Raw genomic sequence first — 21800 nt, 5'->3', positions numbered from 1 at the left:
GGCAATTCACACAGTCACGGCAAAAACTAATTTAACAAAAATCACAACACTTTAAAAGAGACCAGGCTGCCTAAAACACAGAGAGTCCACAGTTAAGCAGACACAGTTAGCTGAAATAAACACTTTTGAACAAATAATACTATTTTCCCAGAAAATGTTTTGCTCCTTACCTAGGTCTTTTTGCAATCCTTGAACACTGGGCTGTATCAGGACACAGGGAAGATGCTGAAGCTCACAAAATGGAGGTGGCTGTCTTGTGCTTCCCTCCACAAACTTAAGGGGCCAGAGCAGGTGTGGGACAGAGGGGCTCAGGGGCAACAGGGACTCAGAGAGCCAATCAGCTAAGTCCAGTCCCTGTGGGCACGGGGAAAGGCAGCTGCTGCTCTATTAAGAATCTCCTTGTATACAGACAGGCTGAATCCACAATTCCAAGCTAGCAGAGTCTAATTTCCAGGTAAGGCAGAGATTGTTTAAAAAACAAACACTGGAATACTGCTGGGCACGCACTCTGAAATCAGGGATTTTTAAAGGCAAAGATCAAGGGTGCAGGCAGTTTTTAAACACAATTTAATTCACAGAAACAGATTAAAACAGTCTACTAAAAACACACTGTGCAAGATGTGTGTACCCTTTTTACATGGAAGAAAAGGGGGGGTTGTGCCACAAACTAGCAAGGCAATTCACACAGTCACAGCAAAAACTTTTTTTTTTTTTAAATCACCACTTTAAAAGCGGCCAGGCTGCCTGAAACACAGAGAGTCCACAGTTAAACAGACACAGGTAGCTGAAAGAAACACTTTTGAGCAAATAATACTATTCACCCAGAAAAATCTCAGGGCTCCTTACCTAGGTCTTTTTGCAATCCTTGAACACTGGGCTGTACCACGACACAGTGAAGATGCTGAGGCTCACAAAATGGAGGTGGCTGTCTTAGGCTTCCCCCCACAAACTTAAGGGCCAAAGCAGGTGAGGGGGGTCGGGGCTCAGGTGCAACAGGGACTCAGAGAGCAATTCAGCTAAGTCCAGTCCCTGTGGGAAGAGGGAAAGGCAGCTACTGCTCTATTCAAAATCTCCTTGGATAAAGACAGGCTGAATCCACACTTCCAAGTTAGCAGAGTCTACTTTTCAGGTAAGGGAGAGATTATTTTAAAAACAAATACTGAAATACTGCTGGGCGCACACTATGAAATCAGGCTTTTTTTAAAGCAAAAAACAGGGGGCAGACAGTTTTTCAACACAATATAAATCACAGAAACAGATTAAAACAGTCTCCTAAAAATAAGCTCTGCAAGATGTTTGTAGCCTTTTTACTTAGAAGAAAAGGGGTGGGGGGTGGGGTTATGTGCCACAAACTAGCAAGTCAATTCACACAGTCACAGCAAAAAAATGAATTAAAAAAAAACACCACTTTAAAAGAGGCCAGGCTGCCTGAAACACAGAGATTCTATAGTCAAACAGACACAGGTAGCTGAAATAAACACTTTTGAACAAACAATACTACTTTCCCAGAAACATCTCAGGGCTCCTTACCTAGGTCTTTTTGCAATCCTTGAACACTGGGCTGTATCAGGACACAGGGAAGATGCTGAGGCTCACAAACTGGAGGTGGCTGTCTTGGGCTTCCCTCCACAAACTTAAGGGACCAAAGCAGGTGTGGGGCTCAGGTGCAACAGTGGCTCAGAGTGCCAATCAGCTAAGTCCAGTCCCTGTGGGCAGAGGGAAAGGCAGCAGCTGCTCTATTCAGTATCTCCTTGGATACAGACAGGCTGAATCCACACTTCCAAGCTAGCAGAGTCTACTTTTCAGGTAAGGGAGGGATTGTTTAAAAAACAAACACTGGAATACTGCTGGGCGTGCAATCTGAAATCAGGCTTTTTTAATTGCAAAAAACAGGGGGGCAGACAGTTTTTAAACACAATATAAATCACAGAAACAGATTAAAACAGTCTCCTAAAAACACACTCTGCAAGATGTATGTAGCCTTTTTACTTAGAAGAAAAAAGGGGGGGGTTATGTGCCACAAACTAGCAAGGCAATTCACACAGCCACGGTAAAAGCAAATTTGAAAAAAACACCACTTTAAAAGAGGCCAGGATTCCTGAAACACAGGGAGTCCTCAGTAAAACTGACACAGGTAGCTGAAATAAACACTTTTGAACAAATAATACTATTTACCCAGAAAAATCTCAGGGCTCCTTACCTAGGTCTTTTTGCAATCCTTGAACACTGGGCTGTATCAGGACACAGGGGAGATGCTGAGGCTCACAAAATGGAGTTGGCTGTCCTGGGCTTTCCTCCACAAACCAGAGAGACAGCACAGCAATTGACAACCCCATCAGACAGAGGCACACAACACCATCACCCACACAACATCCACGCACAAAACACCACAAACCACTACACTCACCACACTCATCACCACATACACCACCCCACACCTCACCCACACCACCCCATGGCACGCCAAAGACACCCCCGCTTCTCCGAGGAGGAGCTCAGTGTCATGGTGGAGGAAATCGTCCGGGTAGAGCCACAGCTATTCGGATCACAGGTACAGCACACATCAATAGCCAGGAAGATGGAGTTATAGGTTCAGAATAGTGGACAGGGTGAACACCGTGGGACCGCACCCAAGAAATAGGGAGGACATCAGGAAGAGGTGGAACGACCTACGGGGGAAGGTGCGTTCCATGGTCTCCAAGCACAACATCACAGTGTAGCGGACTGGCGGCGGACCCCCACCTCCTCCCCCACAACTAACAACATGGGAGGAGCAATTCCTGACCATCTTGCATCCTTAGGGCCTCGGCGGAGTTGGTGGAGGATGGGACACTGGTAAGTCGTATCTCAACTATCATATCCCCCACCCTACCTGCATGCTATCACACACCCCCACCCTCACACCCTCCCCTATAACTCAAAATCCTCACTAATCTACCCATAACACTAACTACTCATCCCAACACCAAGCCCTGCATGACTCAACTAAGCATGGACACCCATCACTAAAGCATGCTCACTGCACATACCTATAACAACCCCCCAACCATCATCACACAAGCCCCCACACAGGAATGCTTGCACTGGGGTACACGCACACCCACACATTGCACATCATTACACACACACATGCAATAATCATGGTCTTATACCCCTGCAGGAACCCGAAGGACCGTTACCACACCAGAGGGTCCAGACAACACCACTCCCCCCCACAGAAGAGGCCCACAGTGACGAGAGCAGCTCTGCCCTACTGGATCTTAATGACCAGCCCGGACCATCGTGGGCCTCAGGACAGTCGGTTCCCCTTGCACAGGCACAGCCCAACACCGACCTTCCACCCTCTGGTAACACCAGCACAGCACCCACACAGTGGGCCCAAACCTCCCTACCCAGGACAGGTCAATCAGCGGTGTTTCCACCACTACAGGGCACCCAGGGTAACCCACCACCCCAGCAACAACAGGGACCTGGGGGCAGTGGGCACACGGTCCAGGGGATGGAGGCACAGGAACATAGGGGAACTGGGAGGGCTGCTGTGCGACAGGGGGCGGACAGGCCAAGGGAACCCACTCTCCACGAGGCCCTATCCTCCATCATGGGAGCATACCACCACTCCCAGGAGACGATGGCCACGGTCCTGGACAAGTTGCAGGAAACCCAGCGCCTGCAGGAGGAGCAGCATATGGGGTTCAGGGAGGAGCTCAGGACCATCGGCTCCGCCCTGGGCACCATTGTAGGGGTGCTTAAGGACATACAGCAGACCTTGAGGGACACTGTGGCACTCCAAGGGGCCCCTGACACTAGCCACGACGATGAACTGCCCACCACCTCCGCCGGCACTAGTGGGCAGGACGCCCCGCCACAGGACCACCACACCACCACCCCATCCCCTGCAGACGGACAACCACCACGCAAGCGGTCCTGAGATCCAGGAACAGGACAGAGCAAGATGGCAAGACCCCCGCCATGATTGTCCTCCCACTGTCCCACTCTGTTACCCTGTCTATAGTCGAACTGCCCCAGCTCCACTTCCAATGCCCAGATGGGCAGTGCACTTGTGAGACTAATAGACTGGACTCTGCCATGGACATTCCTCCACAATCACCCATCACCATTTTACAATCCTCCTTCATTGTTTTGAGCACTTAAATAAACACCCTTGAAACACAAAACAATCTGGAGTCAGTCTATGATTTGGTTCTTTGTATTATCAATGACAGTGTCATAATGGCTGTACCATTGTAAGGCTAACATACCTATGTCGCACATCACAAGCCCATGAAGGATGCAAACAGTTGACACGTAGGTTACCACACCTGTGAAACTGAAATTGAAGGGTACAACTCAGTTAACAAATAGTGATTGAAATGGAGGAACAGGATAGAGGTAGACGTGTGAAAGTTAATGTAATGTTAAACCTAAAAATGTTCTCACCTGTGTGTCACTGGAAATATTGCTGTATGACTGACTCCCTGTTGTCGTTTTCTTCTTCATCAGCTTCATCCTCATCACTGTCCACAGGCTCCACAGCGGCTACAACACCGTCATCTGGATCATCCTCCTGCAGAAAAGGCACCTGGCGTCGCAAAGCCAAATTATGGAGCACGGAGCAGGCGATGATGATGTCGCACACCTTCTTTGGTGAGTAGAATAGGGATCCACCTGTCATATGACGGCACCTGAACCTGGCCTTCAGGAGGCCGAAGGTGCGATCGATCACCCTCCTAGTCCGCCCATGGGCCTCATTGTACCGTTCCTCTGCCCTGGTCCTGGGATTCCTCACTGGGGTCAATAACCAGTAAAGGTTGGGGTAACCAGAGTCCCCCAATAGCCATAAACAGTGCCTCTGGAGTTGACCCATCATATCAGGGATGCTGCTATTCCGCAGGATGTAGGCGTCATGCACTGAGCCAGGGAACATAGCAGTTACCTGCGAGATTTACTGGTCTGCCAAACAGACCATCTGGACATTCATCGAATGATAATTCTTCCTGTTCCTGTACACCTGTTCACTCCTGTAGGGGGGGACCAGAGCTACATGGGTACCATCAATAGCACCTATGACGTTGGGGATATGTCCAAGGGCATAGAAGTCAGCTTTCACTGTAGCCAAATCCTCCACCTCAGGGAAAATGATGTATCTCCTTACGTGTTTCAGCAGGGCAGACAACACTCTGGACAACACGTTGGAAAACATAGGCTGGGACATCCCTGATGCCATGGCCACAGTAGTCTGAAATGACCCACTTGCAAGGAAATGGAGCACTGACAGCACCTGCACGTCAGGGGGGATTCCAGTCGGATGGCGTATTGGTGACATCAGGTCTGGCTCCAACTGGGTACACAGTTCCTGGATAGTGGCACGGTCAAACCGGTAGGTGACAATGACATGTCTTTCTTCCATTGTCAACAGGTCCACCAGCGGTCGGTACACCGGAGGATTCCGCCATCTTCTTATATGTCCCAGCTGATGGTGCCTACAAAGGACAACAGCGAAGTCATTATTCCTCCAGGTATGTACCCACAGTTACACACAAGACTACACCAGACACAAAACCCTTACTGTATGTGTGTTGAGTGTAGGCCTAGCTATGTGTGACGTAGTAGTAAAAGAAGCCATGTGGTCCCCTGAAATGGCGGTTGCCTGACCTCTAAAGTGGGACAATGGGATTGTGGGTAACTGCGCTGGTGTTGCTCACCGTCGCGGTAGGCGGTCGTAGACCGCGGCGCAATGCTGCATTGGTCAACATTGGACCCTATGGCTCCCAGGAGCCAATGAACAGGTGCGCCATTTTCTATCTGTTCAATCACAAGATACCTGACCTTCGACAGGAGAGGACCTACACTGCTAGTGCTGCTGTGACCTCGGTCTAGAAGCGACGATGGCTGCTGCGTCTGGGGAAAGGGCCACTGCCTTCACTGCACAGGAGTTGGAGAAACTTGTGGATGGGGTCCTCCCCCAGTACACGCTACTCTACGGTCCTCCAGACCAACAGGTAAGTACACAGCGGGCACGTTGTATGGGCTAGGCCTGGGTGGAGAGGGCTGGGTGGAAGAGGGAAGGGGGCAGAGTTCATAGAACATTAATGCATGGGAATGAATGGGCCACATGGCCAGAGTAGGGAGGGGGCCACTCACAACGATGGTGCAGTTGGTAATGACTGTTCCTCTTCCATTGTGCATGTCATGTAGGTCAGCGCCCACCAGAAGAGGGACATTTGGCGTGCCATAGCAAAGGAGGTCCGGACCCTGGGGGCCCACCAGAGACGGGGCACCCACTGCCGTAAGAGATGGGAGGACATTCGCTGCTGCAGCAAGAATACAGCAGAGGCTCAGCTGGGGATGGCCTCCCAACGTGGGAGGGGTGCCCGTCGCACCATGACCCCCCTGATGTTCCGGATCCTGGCGGTGGCGTACCCGGAGTTGGATGGGCGCTTGAGGACATCACAGCAGACACAAGGGGGTGAGTACAACCCCATTCTGCTGACTTTGCGTGCAGTGAAGGTGTCTGGGTGGGGGAGGTGGGCTGTGGGTGTCCCTAGGCCAGGGCGAGTTAGGTAGTCAAGGCCCCTATGTAATGTAGGCCATGTGGCACTCAACCCCACCTCAGCAGAGTGCCAAGTTGAGGTATAGTTGCCCCTGTGGCATCCATGTGCGCAGATGTCCACCATTGCCATGTAGGCCATAACCCAGAAATTGCATGTGCAGAGTGCAGGTGCATGGCGTTGCAGGGGGCTGCTGCATCTGTCTTGTCCGCCAACGGTAGCGTAATGCCATGCACTAAAACTCTCTCTCTTCTGTCTCCCCCCCTTTTCCTGCTCTCCCTGTCCTTTTGTACATCAGCATCAACAGGCAGAGGTACAGTGGCACCGGAGCACGAGGGAGCTGCATTCCACATGGCCATGGAGGGCCACACCACGAACTCAGAATGCACAGTGGGACGGAGGGCGAGGGGAGCTTCACGTCGGCGACCGGATCACCAACCAGCGACACGGACTCGTCCGCCGATGGGAGCTCCCCTGTGGGGGCGGCACCATCTGTGCCCCCCACTTCAACAGGTACAGCCGCCACCTCCCCTACCAGCACCGCCCTCCCAGCAGCCCCTCAGAGTTCGCCCTGTGCCCGCTCACCACAGAGGGTGGGCATCACCTTCTCCAAAGGCACCTCAGGCGCTGCCCCAGTCACCCCTGCTGCCCTCAGAAAGGAGGCCATTGACCTCCTCAGGTCACTCACTGTTGGGCAGTCTACCATTGTGAATGCCATCCAGGGTGTAGAACGAGAGTTGCAACACGATAATGCATTCCTGAAAGGCATTCATTCTGGTCAGGCTGTCCTTCAGCGAACCCTGCAATCTCTGGCCTCAGCACTGATGGCAGCCATTGTCCCTGTGTCTAGCCTCCCCCCTCCAACTACCTCCACCCAGACCCAATCCCCTGTACCCCAGCCCATCCCAAGCACACCTACAGAGCAGCATGCACACAAGTCAACACACAAAAGTAGCTCATGCAAACATAGGCACCATACATCCCACAGGCACTCACACAAGCATCACACCCATACAGACACAGCAACATCCACTGTCTCCACTGTGTCCCCCTCCTCCTCTTCTCCCTCCTCCCTCCCAGTCTCATCTACACACACACCTGCATGCACCACATCTACAGGCACCATGTGTTGCACAAGGAGACCCAGCACCACAAGCCGCTCACCTGTACTCACCACCTCCACTGCCATTTACACGTCCCCTGTGTCCTCTCCCAGTGTGTTTGTGACGCCCCCTCCCAAAGTACACAAACGCCGGCAATCACTCACTCAACATCCATCCACCTCACGACAGCCTCCAGTATCCGCACCTGCACCCAAAACAACTGAAGTGACACCTTCGACAACCACCTCTTCTTCCTCCACTCCCAGACCCCCTCCAGCTACCCATCCCAGTGTTCGTCAGAAACTGTCCCTCTGTAAAATTGACCTTTTTGCCCCCACCCCCCTCCAATTCATCAGTCCCATCGTAGCGCCTCAGCCAAAAAGCATCCAATTCCAGTGGTGCGTGTTCAAGGCTTGTGGAGTGCACCGGCCACTAGGGCAGGCAGTAGGACCCGGAGCCAAGGCACTGGCAGCCCACCCCCTGTAAAGGCTCTCAAATTGGAGAGTGGACGACAGGACCGCGTTAAGTGCGCCATCATTTCTGGCGGACCAGACACAACTGCCAGCACCGTCGTCACTGGTCCAGAGACCACCGCCAGAGTCACAACCCCGGAGGGCCCGAGTATCGTCACTGGTCCAGAGACCACCGCCAGAGTCACAGCCCAGGAGGGCCCAAGTATCGTCACTGGTCCAGAGACCACCGCCAGAGTCACAGCCCAGGAGGGCCCAAGTATCGTCACTGGTCCAGAGAAAACCGACAGAGTCACAGCCCAGGAGGGCCAAAGTATCGTCACTGGTCCAGAGACCACTGCCAGAGTTGTTGCCCAGGAGGGCCCCGGCAGCAACAGCCCCGCTGGGCAATGAGGGACCATCATGCCACATACCAAGGCCCAGTGTAGAGAACGTCATGCCACACACCAATGCCCAGTCTAGAGAACGTCATGCCACACACCAATGTCTGTATCAGAACCGCCATGTCAAAGCACCGCTGAACAGTCCTGATCCGCCATGGCAAAGCACCGCTGAACAGGGCAAAGACCGCCATGTCAAAGCACCGCTGAACAGTCCTGAACCGCCATGGCAAAGCACAGCTAAACAGGGCAAAGACCGCCATGGTGAAGACCGCTGAACAGGGCAAAGACCGCCATGTCAAAGCACCGCTGAACAGGGCAAAGACCGCCATGTCAAAGTACAGCTGGACAGTCCTGAACCGCCATGGCAAAGCACTGCTGAACAGGGCAAAGAACGCCATGGTGAAGACCGCTGAACAGGGCAAAGACCGCCATGGTGAAGACCGCTGAACAGGGCAAAGACCGTGTAGGAATGAAAAGGCCGCCACATCAGGCATCCTTATCCCATGTGCAGCTGGGACAGTGACAGGACATGAACTTTCACGGGGAGACTCATCCAGTCTGGGCACCAGTCCCACACAGTACCAGTAGAGAACTGCATCTACTTGAGAGACTGTGGCTTTGCACTCCCCAGGATGGCACTGTGGGCAAACCACCCACTGTAGAGACTTGTGAGACTGTGGCTTTGCACTCCCCAGGATGGCACAGTGGGCAAACCACCCACTGTAGAGACTTGTGAGACTGTGGCTTTGCACTCCCCAGGATGGCACAGTGGGAAAACCACCCACTGTAGAGACTTGTGAGACTGTGGCTTTGCACTCCCCAGGATGGCACAGTGGGCAAGCCACCCACAGTAGAGACTTGTGAGACTGTCGCTTTGCACTCCCCAGGATGGCACAGTGGGCAAGCCACCCACTGTAGAGACTTGTGAGAGTGTGGCTTTGCACTCCCAGGATACATCAATGGGCATGGAGCCCCGTCGTGGATCTGGCTTCGCATTCATCTGGTTGAGGTGCCCCCCCCTTCCCTTCCCCCTGAGGTGCCTGTAGTATTTCGATCTGATGCCCTGTCAGCGTTCTCTCCGATAGTGTCAGGTATCATTTGTGGGCCTCGCCCATGCATTTTTGGACTGTTGGTGCACGGACATTGTTGTGTACATATCTGCACTACTTCTCGTATTGTATCTATAATTATGAGTGAATTTGAAATACATATCTGTATATTTTTGTATGACATGTATATTGGCACATTACATTGTTTGACCGAATTTCGCATTGTCTATTCATTCTTCCAGGGGGATTGTGGGTTATTACTGTGATTTATTGTGAATGCATTGGTGTGTATGTTGTAATATGCGAGGGTGGGGGTGTTTGGTGGGTGTCCCCCTAACTTTTGCGTCCCCCGTGTCGTAGGTGCAGTACTCACCAGTGTCTTCGGTGCCTACGTAACTGTTTGTCGTAGAGGAGCAGAAAGACAAGGGCAGGGAGTATTTGTAATTCCGGCTCCATGGTGTCCTCCTTCCTCGTGGGATGTGATGAGGTGAGCGTTTTCACATAGCAAAAGCTGTTTCTGCCGTGTTTTTATCCACGGTGAATCCGCCCCGGAAAAGGTGGCGGATTGGTAGGTTGTAATACTGTGGGCGGTACATTGTCTCCCGCCTGTCTGTTGGCAGTGACCGCCGCTCTGTTTGTCTGTACCGCCGTGGCGGGCAGTGTGTTAAAGTGGCTGTCTTTGTTGGTGGTTTCCGCAAGGGTCATAATTCCCTTTTTTTGTCCACAGGCCTGTTTGCAGTATTAACTCACCTTTAACACCGTCCGCCAGGGTTGTAATGACCACCTTATAGTTTCAAGGGGACACTACGGTGGCTAGATCTGCTGATAGCGCCACAACCCATTATTGTTGATGGCTATCAACGATACTAAAACAATGATAAGATGTACAAATTCCATGCGTCCTTGCCTTGTACTTGAACCTGTTTTTTCCTTCCTTTTCTATATATGACTGAAAAACAATAAAAATTTCTTTATAAAAAAAAAACACTGGAATACTGCTGGGCGCGCACTCTGAAATTGGGCTTTTTTAAATGCAAAAAACAGGGGAGCAGACAGATTTAAAACACAATTTAAATCGAAGTAATAGATTAAACCTGTCTCCTAAGAACACACTCTGCAAGATGTATGTAGCCTTTTTACTTAGAAGAACAAATGGGGAGGGGGTTATGTGCCACAAACTAGCAAGGCAATTAATACAGTCACAGGCAAAAACAAATTAAAAAAAAAAACACCACTTTAAAAGAGGCCAGGCTGCCAGAAACACAGAGAGTCCACAGTAAAACAGACACAGGTAGCTGAAATAAACACTTTTGAACAAATAAAACTACTTTCCCAGAAAAATCTCAGGGCTCCTTACCTAGGTCTTTTTGCAATCATTGAACACTGGGCTGTATCAGGACACAGGGAAGATGCTGAGGCTCACAAAATGGAGGTGGCTGTCTTGGGCTTCCCTCCACAAACTTAAGGGGCCAGAGCAGGTGTGGGGGCGGGCGGGGCTCAGGTGCAACAGGGACTCAGAGAGCCAATCAGCTAAGTCAAGTCCTTGTGGGCCGGGGAAAAGGCAGCTCCTGCTCTATTCAGAATCTCCTTGGATGCAGACAGCCTGAATCCACTCTTCCAAGCTAGCAGAGTCTACTTTCCAGGTAAGGGAGAGATTGTTTAAAAAAACAAACACTGGAATACTGCTGGGCGCACACTCTGAAATCTGGCTTTTTTAAATTTTAAAGGCAAAAAACAGGAGGGAAGACAGTTTCTAAACACAATTTAAATCCCAGAAACAGATTCAAACAGCCTCCTAAAAACACACTCTGCAAGATGTATATAGCCTTTTTACTTAGAAGAAAAAAGGGGGGGGAGTCATGTGCCACAAACTAGCAATGAAATTCACACAGTCACAGCAAAAATGAATTAAAAAAATAAAAACACCACTTTAAAAGAGGTCAGTCTACCTGAAACACAGAGAGTCTACAGTAAAACAGACACAGGTAGCTGAAATAAACACTTTTGAACAAATAATACTACTTTCCCAGAAAAACCTCAGGGCTCCTTACCTAGGTCTTTTTGCAATCCTTGAACACTGGGCTGTATCAGGACACAGGGAAGATGCTGAGGCTCACAAAATGGAGATTACTGTCTTGGGCTTCCCTCCACAAACTTAAGGGGCCAGAGCTGGTGTGGGGGGACCGAGCTCAGTGCAACAGGGACTCAGAGAACCAATCAGCTAAGTCCAGTCCCTGTGGGCAGGAGGAAAGGCAGCTGCTGCTCTATTCAGAATCTCCTTGCATACAGACAGGCTGAATCCACACTTCCAAGCTAGCAGAGTCTACTTTCCAGGTAAGGGAGAGATTGTTTAAAAAACAAACACTGGAATATTGCTGGGCGCGCAGTCTGAAATTGGGCTTTTTTAACGGCAAAAAACGGGGGGCAGACAGTTTCTAAACACAATTTAAATCCCAGAAACAGATTAAAACAGTCTCCTAAAAACACACACTGCAAGATGCATGTAGCCTTTTTACTTAGAATTAAAGGGGGGGGGTTATGTGCCACAAACTAGCAAGGCAATTAACACAGTCACGGCAAAAACGAATTTGAAAAAAACACCACTTTAAAAGAGGCCAGTCTGCCTGAAACACAGAGAGTCCACAGTAAAACAGACACAGGTAGCTGAAATAAACACTTTTGAACAAATAATACTATTTACACCCAGACAAATCACAGGGATCCTTACCTAGGTCTTTTTGCAATCCTTGAACACTTAGCTGTATCAGGACACAGGGAAAATGCAGAGGCTGACAAAATGGAGGTGGCTGTCTTGGGCTTCCCTCCACAAACTTAAGGGGCCAGAGCAGGTGTGTGGGGGCGGGGCTCAGGTGCAACAGGGACTCAGAGAGCCAATCAGCTACGTCCAGTCCCTGTGGGCAGGGGGAAAGGCAACTGCTGCTCTATTCAGAATCTCCTTGGATACAGTCAGGCTGAATCCACACTTCCAAGATAGCAGAGTCTACTTTCCCAGTATGGGAGAGATTGTTTAAAAAACAAACAATAGAATATTGCTGGGCGCGCTCTCTGAAATTGGGCTTTGTTAAAGGCAGAAAAAAGGGGGGCAGACAGTTTTAAACACAATTTAAATCACAGAAACAGATTAAACATTTTCCTAAAAACACACTCTGCAAGATGTATATAGCCTTTTTACTTAGAAGAAAAAAGAGGGGGGTATGTGCCCCAAACTAGCAAGGCAATTCTCACAGTCACGGCAAAAACGAATTAAAAAAAAAACACCACTTTAAAAGAGACCAGGCTGCCTGAAACACAGAGAGTCCACAGTAAAACAGACACAGGTAGCTGAAATAAACACTTTTGAACAAATAATACTATTTACCCAGACAAATCTCAGGGCTCCTTACCTAGGTCTTTTTGCAATCCTTAAACCCTGGGCTGTATCAAGACACAGGGAAGATGCTGAGGCTCACAAAATGGAGGCTGCTGTCTTGGGCTCCCTCCACAAACTTAAGGGGCCAGAGCAGGTGTGGGACGGCGGGGCTCAGGTGCAACAGGGACTCAGAGAGCCAAACAGCTAAGTCCAGTCCCTGTGGGCACGGGGAAAGGCAGCTGCTGCTCTATTCAGAATCTCCTTGGATACAGACAGGCAGAATCCACCTTTCCAAGCTAGCAGAGTCTACTTTCCAGGTAAGGGAGAGATTTTTAAAAAAACAAACACTGGAATACTACTGGGCGCACACTCTGAAATTGGGCTTTGTTAAAGGAAAAAACAGGGGGCAGACAGTTTTTAAACACAATTTAAATGAAAGAAACAGATTAAAACAGTCCCCTAAAAACACACTCTGCAAGATGTATGTAGCCTTTTTACTCAGAAGATAAAAGGGGGTGGGGGGATTATGTGCCACAAACTAACAAGGCAATTCAGACAGTCACAGCAAAAATGAATTTTAAAAAAACACCATTTTAAAAGAGGCCAGGCTGCCTGAAACACAGAGAGTCCACAGTAAAACAGACAAAGGTACCTGAAATAAACACTTTTGAACAAATAATACTATTTTCCCAGAAAAATCTCAGGGCTCCTTACCTAGGTCTTTTTGCAATCCTTGAACACTGGCATGTATCAGGACACAGGGAAGATGCTGAGGCTCACAATATGGAAGTGGCTGTCTTCGGCTTCCCTCAACAAACTTAAATGGCCAGAGCAGGTGTGGGACGGCGGGGCTCAGGTGCAACAGGGACTCAGAGAGCCAATCAGCTAAGTCCAGTCCCTGTGGGCAGAGGGAAAGGCAGCTGCTGCTCTGTTCAGAATCTCCAAGGATACAGACATGCTGAATCCACTGTTCCAAGCTAGCAGAATTTACTTTCCAGGTAAGGGAGAGATTGTTTAAAAAACAAACACTGGAATACAGATGTGCCCACACTCTTAAATCGTGCTTTTTTAAAGGCAAAAAAGAGGGGGGCAGACAGTTTTTAAGCACAATTTAAATCACAGAAACAGATTAAAACAATCTCCTAAAAACACACTCTGCAAGATGTATGTAGCCTTTTTACTTAGAAGAAAAGAGTGGAGGGGAGTTATGTGCCACAAACTATCAAGGCAATTCACACAGTCACAGCAAAAATGAATTAAAAAAAAACACCACTTTAAAAGAGGCCAGGCTGCCTGAAACACAGAGAGTCCACAGTAAAACAGACATAGGTAGCTGAAATAAACACTTTTGAACAAATAATACTGCTTTCCCAGAAAAATCTCAGGGCTCCTTACCTAGGTCTTTTTGCAATCCTTGAACACTGGGTGTATCAGGACACAGGGAAGATGCTGAGGCTCACAAAATGGAGGTGGATGTCTTGGGCTTCCCTCCACACACTTAAGGGGCCAGAGCTGGTGTGGGGGGACCGGGCTCAGGTGCAACATGGACTCCGAGAACCAATCAGCTAAGTCCAGTCCCTGTGGGCAGGAGGAAAGGCAGCTGCTGCTCTATTCAGAATCTCCTTGGATACAGACAGGCTGAATCCACACTTCCAAGCTAGCAGAGTCTACTTTCCACGTAATGGAGAGATAGTTTAAAAAACAAACACTGAAGGGGGGTTGACCAGGGCGTCAAGATGGCAGTCGCACTTTCGTAGTGCTCAGGACCACTTCGTCATCCGCCTCTCATAAAATCACTATCCGTACACATCAACACAATGAAAGCTTCATCGGGGTTCCTTTATCCTGCCCCGTCTCGAGTGGCGGGTTCCTGGCCCTCCCAGCCCCGTGTGACAGAGGTTTTGGCTGCACAGTGTTCGATCGCTGCTTCCCCGATCAAGATGGTGGCTGAGGGACAGACCTGAGGTGCGGCCCGCTGCAGCGGAAAGGCGGCAGCGGCCCGGACAGCCTGGAGGCTGGGCTGCGGACCCCGAGCCACAGAAGGTGCGGGTCACGGCGGGTGCCGCTGTGACTGGGAGAAATCAAGGTAGGCCCCCTGGCTGGCAGCACCACGATTCTCTGGTCCCCCATGTGGTGACCGAGGGCTGGGAAGGGGGTCGGAGGTGCTCCGAGGGCCGGAGGCCTGGGTGCTCGGCCGCAAATTGTGCGGGCCTGGCAGGCCCAGAGCCCGATATTAGGAGGAGGTCCTGCAGACCGCTGGGAGGGCCGTCTGAGTGGAAGGGTGCTCGCCGGGGCAAGGGGACCCCTGCTGAGGCTGCTATAGGCCGGGAGGCGGGGCTGGGATGGAGGACCTACCACGGGTGTGATCAGCCGGAGGACCGAACTGGCGGGCTTGTTGCCCCCCTTGCCCCCCGAGATAAGAGACTCCGTGGCAGCGAGGGGCCCCCTGGCTGGAGCCAGAGAAAGGGTTTTGGAGCCCGGGGCTGGCTGCAGTCCGGGGCCTAGACATTACATCACCTCAAGAGCGGCCAACTACGGACCGTGTTGCGGTGACGCGCTCCCCACTGGTCTCCCTGGGAGAGGGGAAAGAAGAAATTAAGTAGCAGTAACAAGCAGCAACCACAAACGTGAGCTGGGACAAACACTGGGATACCGAGAGGTGAATCTGGACCTTCGGGCCCCGTGTGCAGAGAGGGGCCCCATCTCCGTCCTTCGGACCACGGTGGGGTGCAGTCTGAAGGTGACACGTTAGGGATTACAAGGAGTGCCTCCCTTTTAATCCTTTCCTTATTTGCTGGCCGCCCCTCCTCCGGACGCCAGGCATCCTTACTGGCTGGACAGGGGAGGAGTCCCGGGACCATATTGAGTGAATAAAAACACCGCCGGGGTAAAGGACATAGAAGGGGATAGGACAATAACAAAACGAAACAGTAAGATGAAATAAACTCTGCAACACCGTGTTCCCCCAATACCCCTGGAACTATCTAATAGATTCATAAATTAGGATATACCACAGGGGGAATCAGATTAGATCCCCAGGGATCTCCCATCAGGCCCTACAGTAGGGCAGAACGAAAATGACCGATCACTGCAACCCTAGAGAGGTTAGAACTGCACCCAACATCATGGGCAAAGGCAAAGCGATCAAACAAACAACGGCACTAACTCGTATGGACCAATTCACCACAGGTACAGTGGGCCCACGGTCGGAAGGCCCAACCACAAATGGCGGTAATAACCCACAAACATCGTCCAGCGACCTGGCGGCGATCCTTCAGGCGATTCAGGCCTCCCAGATAGCAGTCGAATCAAAAATAGGGGAGGTCGGAGTGGATGTCGCCCTGATCCGGCAAGATCTCCACAATGCAGTATCCCGAATCACAGAGGCCGAGTCGAGAATCTCCACGGCAGGAGATGAAATAACAACTCTAAAAACCCAAATCTCATTGCTGACCAAACGCACCTCAGATCTACACAGGGGGGCTGAAGACGCCGAAAACAGATCTCGACATAACAATCTTCGCCTAGTGGGTCTTCCCAAGGTCACTGCAGAATCATCATTGGATACGTTCCTAGAGGAGTGGCTCTGGTCCTGGTTGCCGGCAGAACACCTCACGCCATGGTTCACAATCGAACGAGCCCATAGGTCGCTGTGCGCAAGGCCTCCTCCCAGCTCCCCACCCATGCCAGTAATACTCTGCCTCTTCAACTTCAAAGACAGAGACCTGGTCCTGCGGGAGGCTCGCTCCTGGGGAGACCTCCTCTGCAATGGAACGAAAGTTCTCCTTTTCCCGGATTACACATTAGAGGTACAGCAACAACGCCGCTCGTTCATGGAAGTGAAACAAAAGCTTAGATCAATATACATCCAGTATCATCTCCTGTTTCCAGCCAGACTCCGGGTGATCTATAATAATAAAACCTACTTGTTTGACCAGCCGCCCGCGGCATGGACCTGTCTAGTGGAAGAAACCCCACTAGATATGCACAGAACAGGATCACGGCCTCCGCTTAAGACAACACCAGCTCACCCAAGGGGGCAACAACCGATGCGCAGTCAGCGTACACACTCTCTCGGAGTCTCAGGATGAACTCCACCAAATCACTAGCAAACACACGTGATTGCTTCGATTGGCAAAATACCATACCCATAAGCAAATTAAGTTTTAAATACTTAGGGATCGGGTAACCCTTTTGCCCGAATTAACATGGGCCAAAAATCTATCTCCTCTGCTAACAAGAATCAAAATGGACATGCAGAGATGGCAAACCCTCCCCTTGAATGTGATGGGGCGGGTGGCCCTATCCAAAATGATGATCTTGCCAAGACTCCTATACAGATTCCAAAATGTTCCCATCCTCATCCCCCAATCCTGGTTCAAAAATCTCGAAAGCATCACCGAAAGATTTCTATGGAGAGGTAATAGACATTGAGTAGCAATGCAACATTGCCGGAGAGGAATGTATGATGGAGGTTTGGATGCATCAGATCCCTATCTATATTACCTGGCTAACCAATTGATAGTGGTCCATGACTGGTTTAATGGGGGCTGGGAAGACCCGGCGTATAAGACAGAATTGACACTCCTGGGGTTTCCACAGGTTCTTGACATGCTGTATGGAGCATTGCATCCTCGTGACATGGAGAAAACAACCAAAGTGGTCTTCCTGGCATGGCGAGCCACGTTACGCCACACTCACCGGAATACCGTTATCACCATCCAGACTCCTCTATGGAGAAGGAAATGGATGTATGCCTCGGCCACGCTGAAGGGATTCGCAACATGGGACCTAATAGGCATTTCCCTGGTTGGGGACATATGGAAAGGGAAGGCCATTAAATCGTTCCAAAACCGACAAGCAGAATTTCAATTAAACCAGACACAGTTCTTTAGATACCTTCAACTAAGACACACTGCAAACCCATCTGCCCACCACAAGCCCTATACCGGACTTTAACCCACTGGAAGCCAAAATACTCATGGGAAATATGGAGGGGAAAGGCATTTCTCAACTTTACAAAACACTAATCAACAATACTCCTGATAACTTAGTCATTTTTAGGACTAAGTGGGAATCATGGCTCGGACCCCTAGAAGAAACGGAAAGGAGGGAAGCCTTGATGGCGCCCAAGGTATTGGTAATATCGGCAAGGTTCTGCAGGATACAATTCTATTATTTATATGGGGCCTATCTGACACCATCCAAACTACACAAAATGGGAGCCCGCCCTTCTGCCAAATGCCCAAGATGCCCGAATGAACCAGCAGACTTCTTTCATATGGTATGGACCTGTCAAAAACTACAAAAGTACTGGGAAGGGGTGATCCGAGATATAGGAAGGGTACTGGGTCAAGAAATACAAAAATCAGCTAAACTAATCCTATTGGGGGTAATGGAAGAAATGGGAGGAACACGTGCTAAACGAACACTGACAGCTACGGCATTATTAGCCGCTAAGAGAGATATCGCTGCACTGTGGATGTCCCCAGAAGGCCTGTTGATCCAGAAATGGAGGAAGGGGGTGGATTGGTGTGCCAATCAGGAGAAACTGGTATTTGAGTTTAGAGGGTGCCCACACAAATTCGAAAAGATATGGGGACGATGGCTAGAATTGATTACATAAACCAGATACGTAATAAGATACTTAGGCCCTCATTCTGACCCTGGCGGTCGGCGGAGAGACGGCGGTCGGACCGCGAACAGACCGGCGGTATTAAAAATGGCATTCTGACCGCGGCGGTCCCCGCCGCGACCGACCGCCACTTCTCCACTCCGACCGCCACGGCGGTCATGACCGCCGGGCTGGAGTTTGCGCACTCCGGCCCGGCGGTCGTCCCAAGACCGCCAAGGGTATTATGACCCTGCCTACCGCCGCGGTTTCTTGCGGGCGGGAACCGCCGTGCGAACCATGGCGGTAAGCACTATCGGGGCCAGGGAATTCCTTCCCTGGCACTGATAGGGGTCTCCCCCACCCCCCACTACCCACCCGAGTCCTCCCCCCACACCCTCCACCCCCCTGCCACCCCCCAGAGGTGGTACGAACCCCCTCCCCACCCCCACCCCGACATGCACATACATGCACCCCGACATGCACACACCCCCAACATGCACATATACACACCCCCTACACACACATACACAACGGGGACACATACCCGCACACATACATGCAGACATGCGCACCTGCCGAACAGCACACATTACCCATAGACACAGCAGCACCCCCCGCCCGCATACACGCACTCACACACCCCCTCTACACACTCACACGCACACCCCCATGCACGCCCACATCACACAACACCCCCCCACCCCCTCCCCTCACGGACGGTCAACTTACCTTGTGCGTTGGTCCTCCGGGAGGCGACGGGAGCCATGGGGAGGTGACCGCCAACAGAAGACCGCCAACAGAAGACCGCCACACAGAAATGTGGGTCGTAATTCTGTGGGCGGTGTTCTGCTGGCGTGGCGGTGGAGGTTGACCAGTCTCCACTTTCCCGCCGACCGCCAGTGTGGCTGCTGGCGGTTTTCCGGCGGAACGCTCCCAGCGGTCAGAATGCGCACAGCGGCATACCGCCGCGGTCGGCGGTCTTCACCGCGGCGGTAACTCGGCGGTCTTGCGAAAAGACCGCCAAGGTCAGAATGAGGGCCTTAATGTTTCACGGGGACACTACGGTGGCTAGATCTGCTGATAGCACCACAACCCATTATTGTTGATGGCTAACAAAGATACTAAAACAATGATAAGATTTACAAATTCCATTCGTCCTTGCCTTGTACTTGAACCTGTTTTTTCTTACCTTTTCTATATATGTCTGAAAAACAATAAAAATGTGTTTATCAAAAAAACAAAAACACTGGAATACTGCTGGGCGCACACTCTGAAATCGGGCCTCTTTAAAGACAAAAAACAGGGGGGCAGACAGTTTTTAAACACAATATAAATCACAGAAATAGATTAAAACTGTCTCCTAAAAACACACTCTTCAATATGTATGTAGCCTTTTAATTAGAAGAAAAAATGGGGGGGCGGGGGTTATGAGCCACAAACTAGCAAGGCAATTCACACAGTCACGGCAAAAACAAATAAAAAAAAACACCACTTTAAAAGACGCCAGGCTGTCTGAAACACAGAGAGTCCACAGTAAAACAGACACAGGTAGCTGAAATAAACACTTTTGAACAAATAATACTATTTACCCAGAAAAATCTCAGGGTTCCTTACCTAGGTCTTTTTGCAACCCTTGAACACTGGGTTGTATCAGGACACAGGAAAGATGATGAGGCTCCCAAAATGGAGGTAGCTGTCTTGGGCTTCCCTCCACAAACTTAAGGGGCCAGAGGAGGTGTTGGGGCGGGGCTCAGGTGCAACAGTGACTCAGAGAGCCAATCAGCTAAGTCCAGTCCCTGTGGGCAGGTGAAAAGGCAGTTGCTACTCTATTCAGAATCTCATTGGATACAGACAGGCTGAATCCACACTTCCAAAATAGCAGAGTCTACCTTCCAGGTAAGGGAGAGATTGTTTAAAAAACAAACACTGGAATTCTGTTGGGCGCGCACTCTGAAATCAAGCTTCTTAAGTCCAAAAAACAGAGGGGCAGTTTTTAAACACAATACAAATCAAAGAAATAGATTAAAACAGTCTCCTAAAAACACAATCTGCAAGATGTATGTAGCCTTTTTACTTAGAAGAAAAAGGGAGGGGGTATGTGCAACAAACTAGCAAGGCAATTCACACAGTCAAGGCAAAAACGAATTTAAAAAAAAATACCACTTTAAAAGAGACCAGGCTGCCTGAAACACAGAGTCCACAGTTAAACAGACACAGGTAGCTGAAAGAAACACTTTTGAACAAATAATACGATTTACCCAGAAATATCTCAGGCCTCCTTACCTAGGTCCTTTTTGCAATCCTTGAACACTGGGCTGTATCAGGACGCAGAGAAGATGCTGAGGCTCACAAAATGGAGGTGGCTGTCTTCGGCTTCCCTCCACAAACTTAAGGGGCCAGAGCAAGTGTTGGGGGGCGGGGCACAGGTGCAACAGGGACTCAGAGAGCCAATTAGCTGAGTCAAGTCCCTGTGGGCAGGGGGAAAGGCAGCTGCTTCTCTTTTCAGAATCTCCTTGGATACAGACAGGCTGAATACACACTTCAAAGCTAGCAGAGTCTGCTTTCCAGGTAAGGGAGAGATTCTTTAAAAATCAAACACTGGAATACTGCTGGGCACGAACTCTGAAATCGGGCTTTGTTAAAGGCAGAAAACAAGGGGGCAGACAGTTTTTAAACACAATTTAAATCACAGAAACATATTAAACAGTCTCCTAAAAACACAATCTGCAATATGTATGTAGCCTTTTTACTTAGAAGAAAAAAGGGGGGGTATGTCTGACAAACTAGCAAGGCAATTCATACAGTCAAGGCAAAAACTAATTTAAAAAAAATACCACTTTAAAAGAGACCAGGCTGCCTGAAACACAGAGTCCACAGTTAAACAGACACAGGTAGCTGAAAGAAACACTTTTGAACAAATAATACGATTTACCCAGAAATATCTCAAGGCTCCTTACTGAGGTCTTTTTGCAATCCTTGAACGCTGGGCTGTATCAGGACACAGGGAAGATGCTGAGGCTTCTCAAAATGGAGGTTCCTGTCTTTGGCATCCCTCCACAAACTTAAGGGGCCAGAGCAGGTGTGGGGGCGGGAAGGGCTGAGGTGCAACAGGGTCTCAGAGAGCCAATCAGCTAAGTCAAGTCCCTGTGGGCAGGGGGAAAGGCAGCTGCTTCTCTATTCAGAATCTCCTTGGATACAGACAGGCTGAATACACACTTCCAAGCTAGCAGAGTCTGCTTTCCAGGTAAGGGAGAGATTGTTTA

This window comes from Pleurodeles waltl, chromosome 10, assembly GCF_031143425.1.
Source record: "Pleurodeles waltl isolate 20211129_DDA chromosome 10, aPleWal1.hap1.20221129, whole genome shotgun sequence".
In the NCBI taxonomy this organism is placed as follows: domain Eukaryota; kingdom Metazoa; phylum Chordata; class Amphibia; order Caudata; family Salamandridae; genus Pleurodeles; species Pleurodeles waltl.
The sequence above is the reverse complement of the archived record's forward strand: the minus strand, read 5'-3'. Positions refer to the sequence as shown.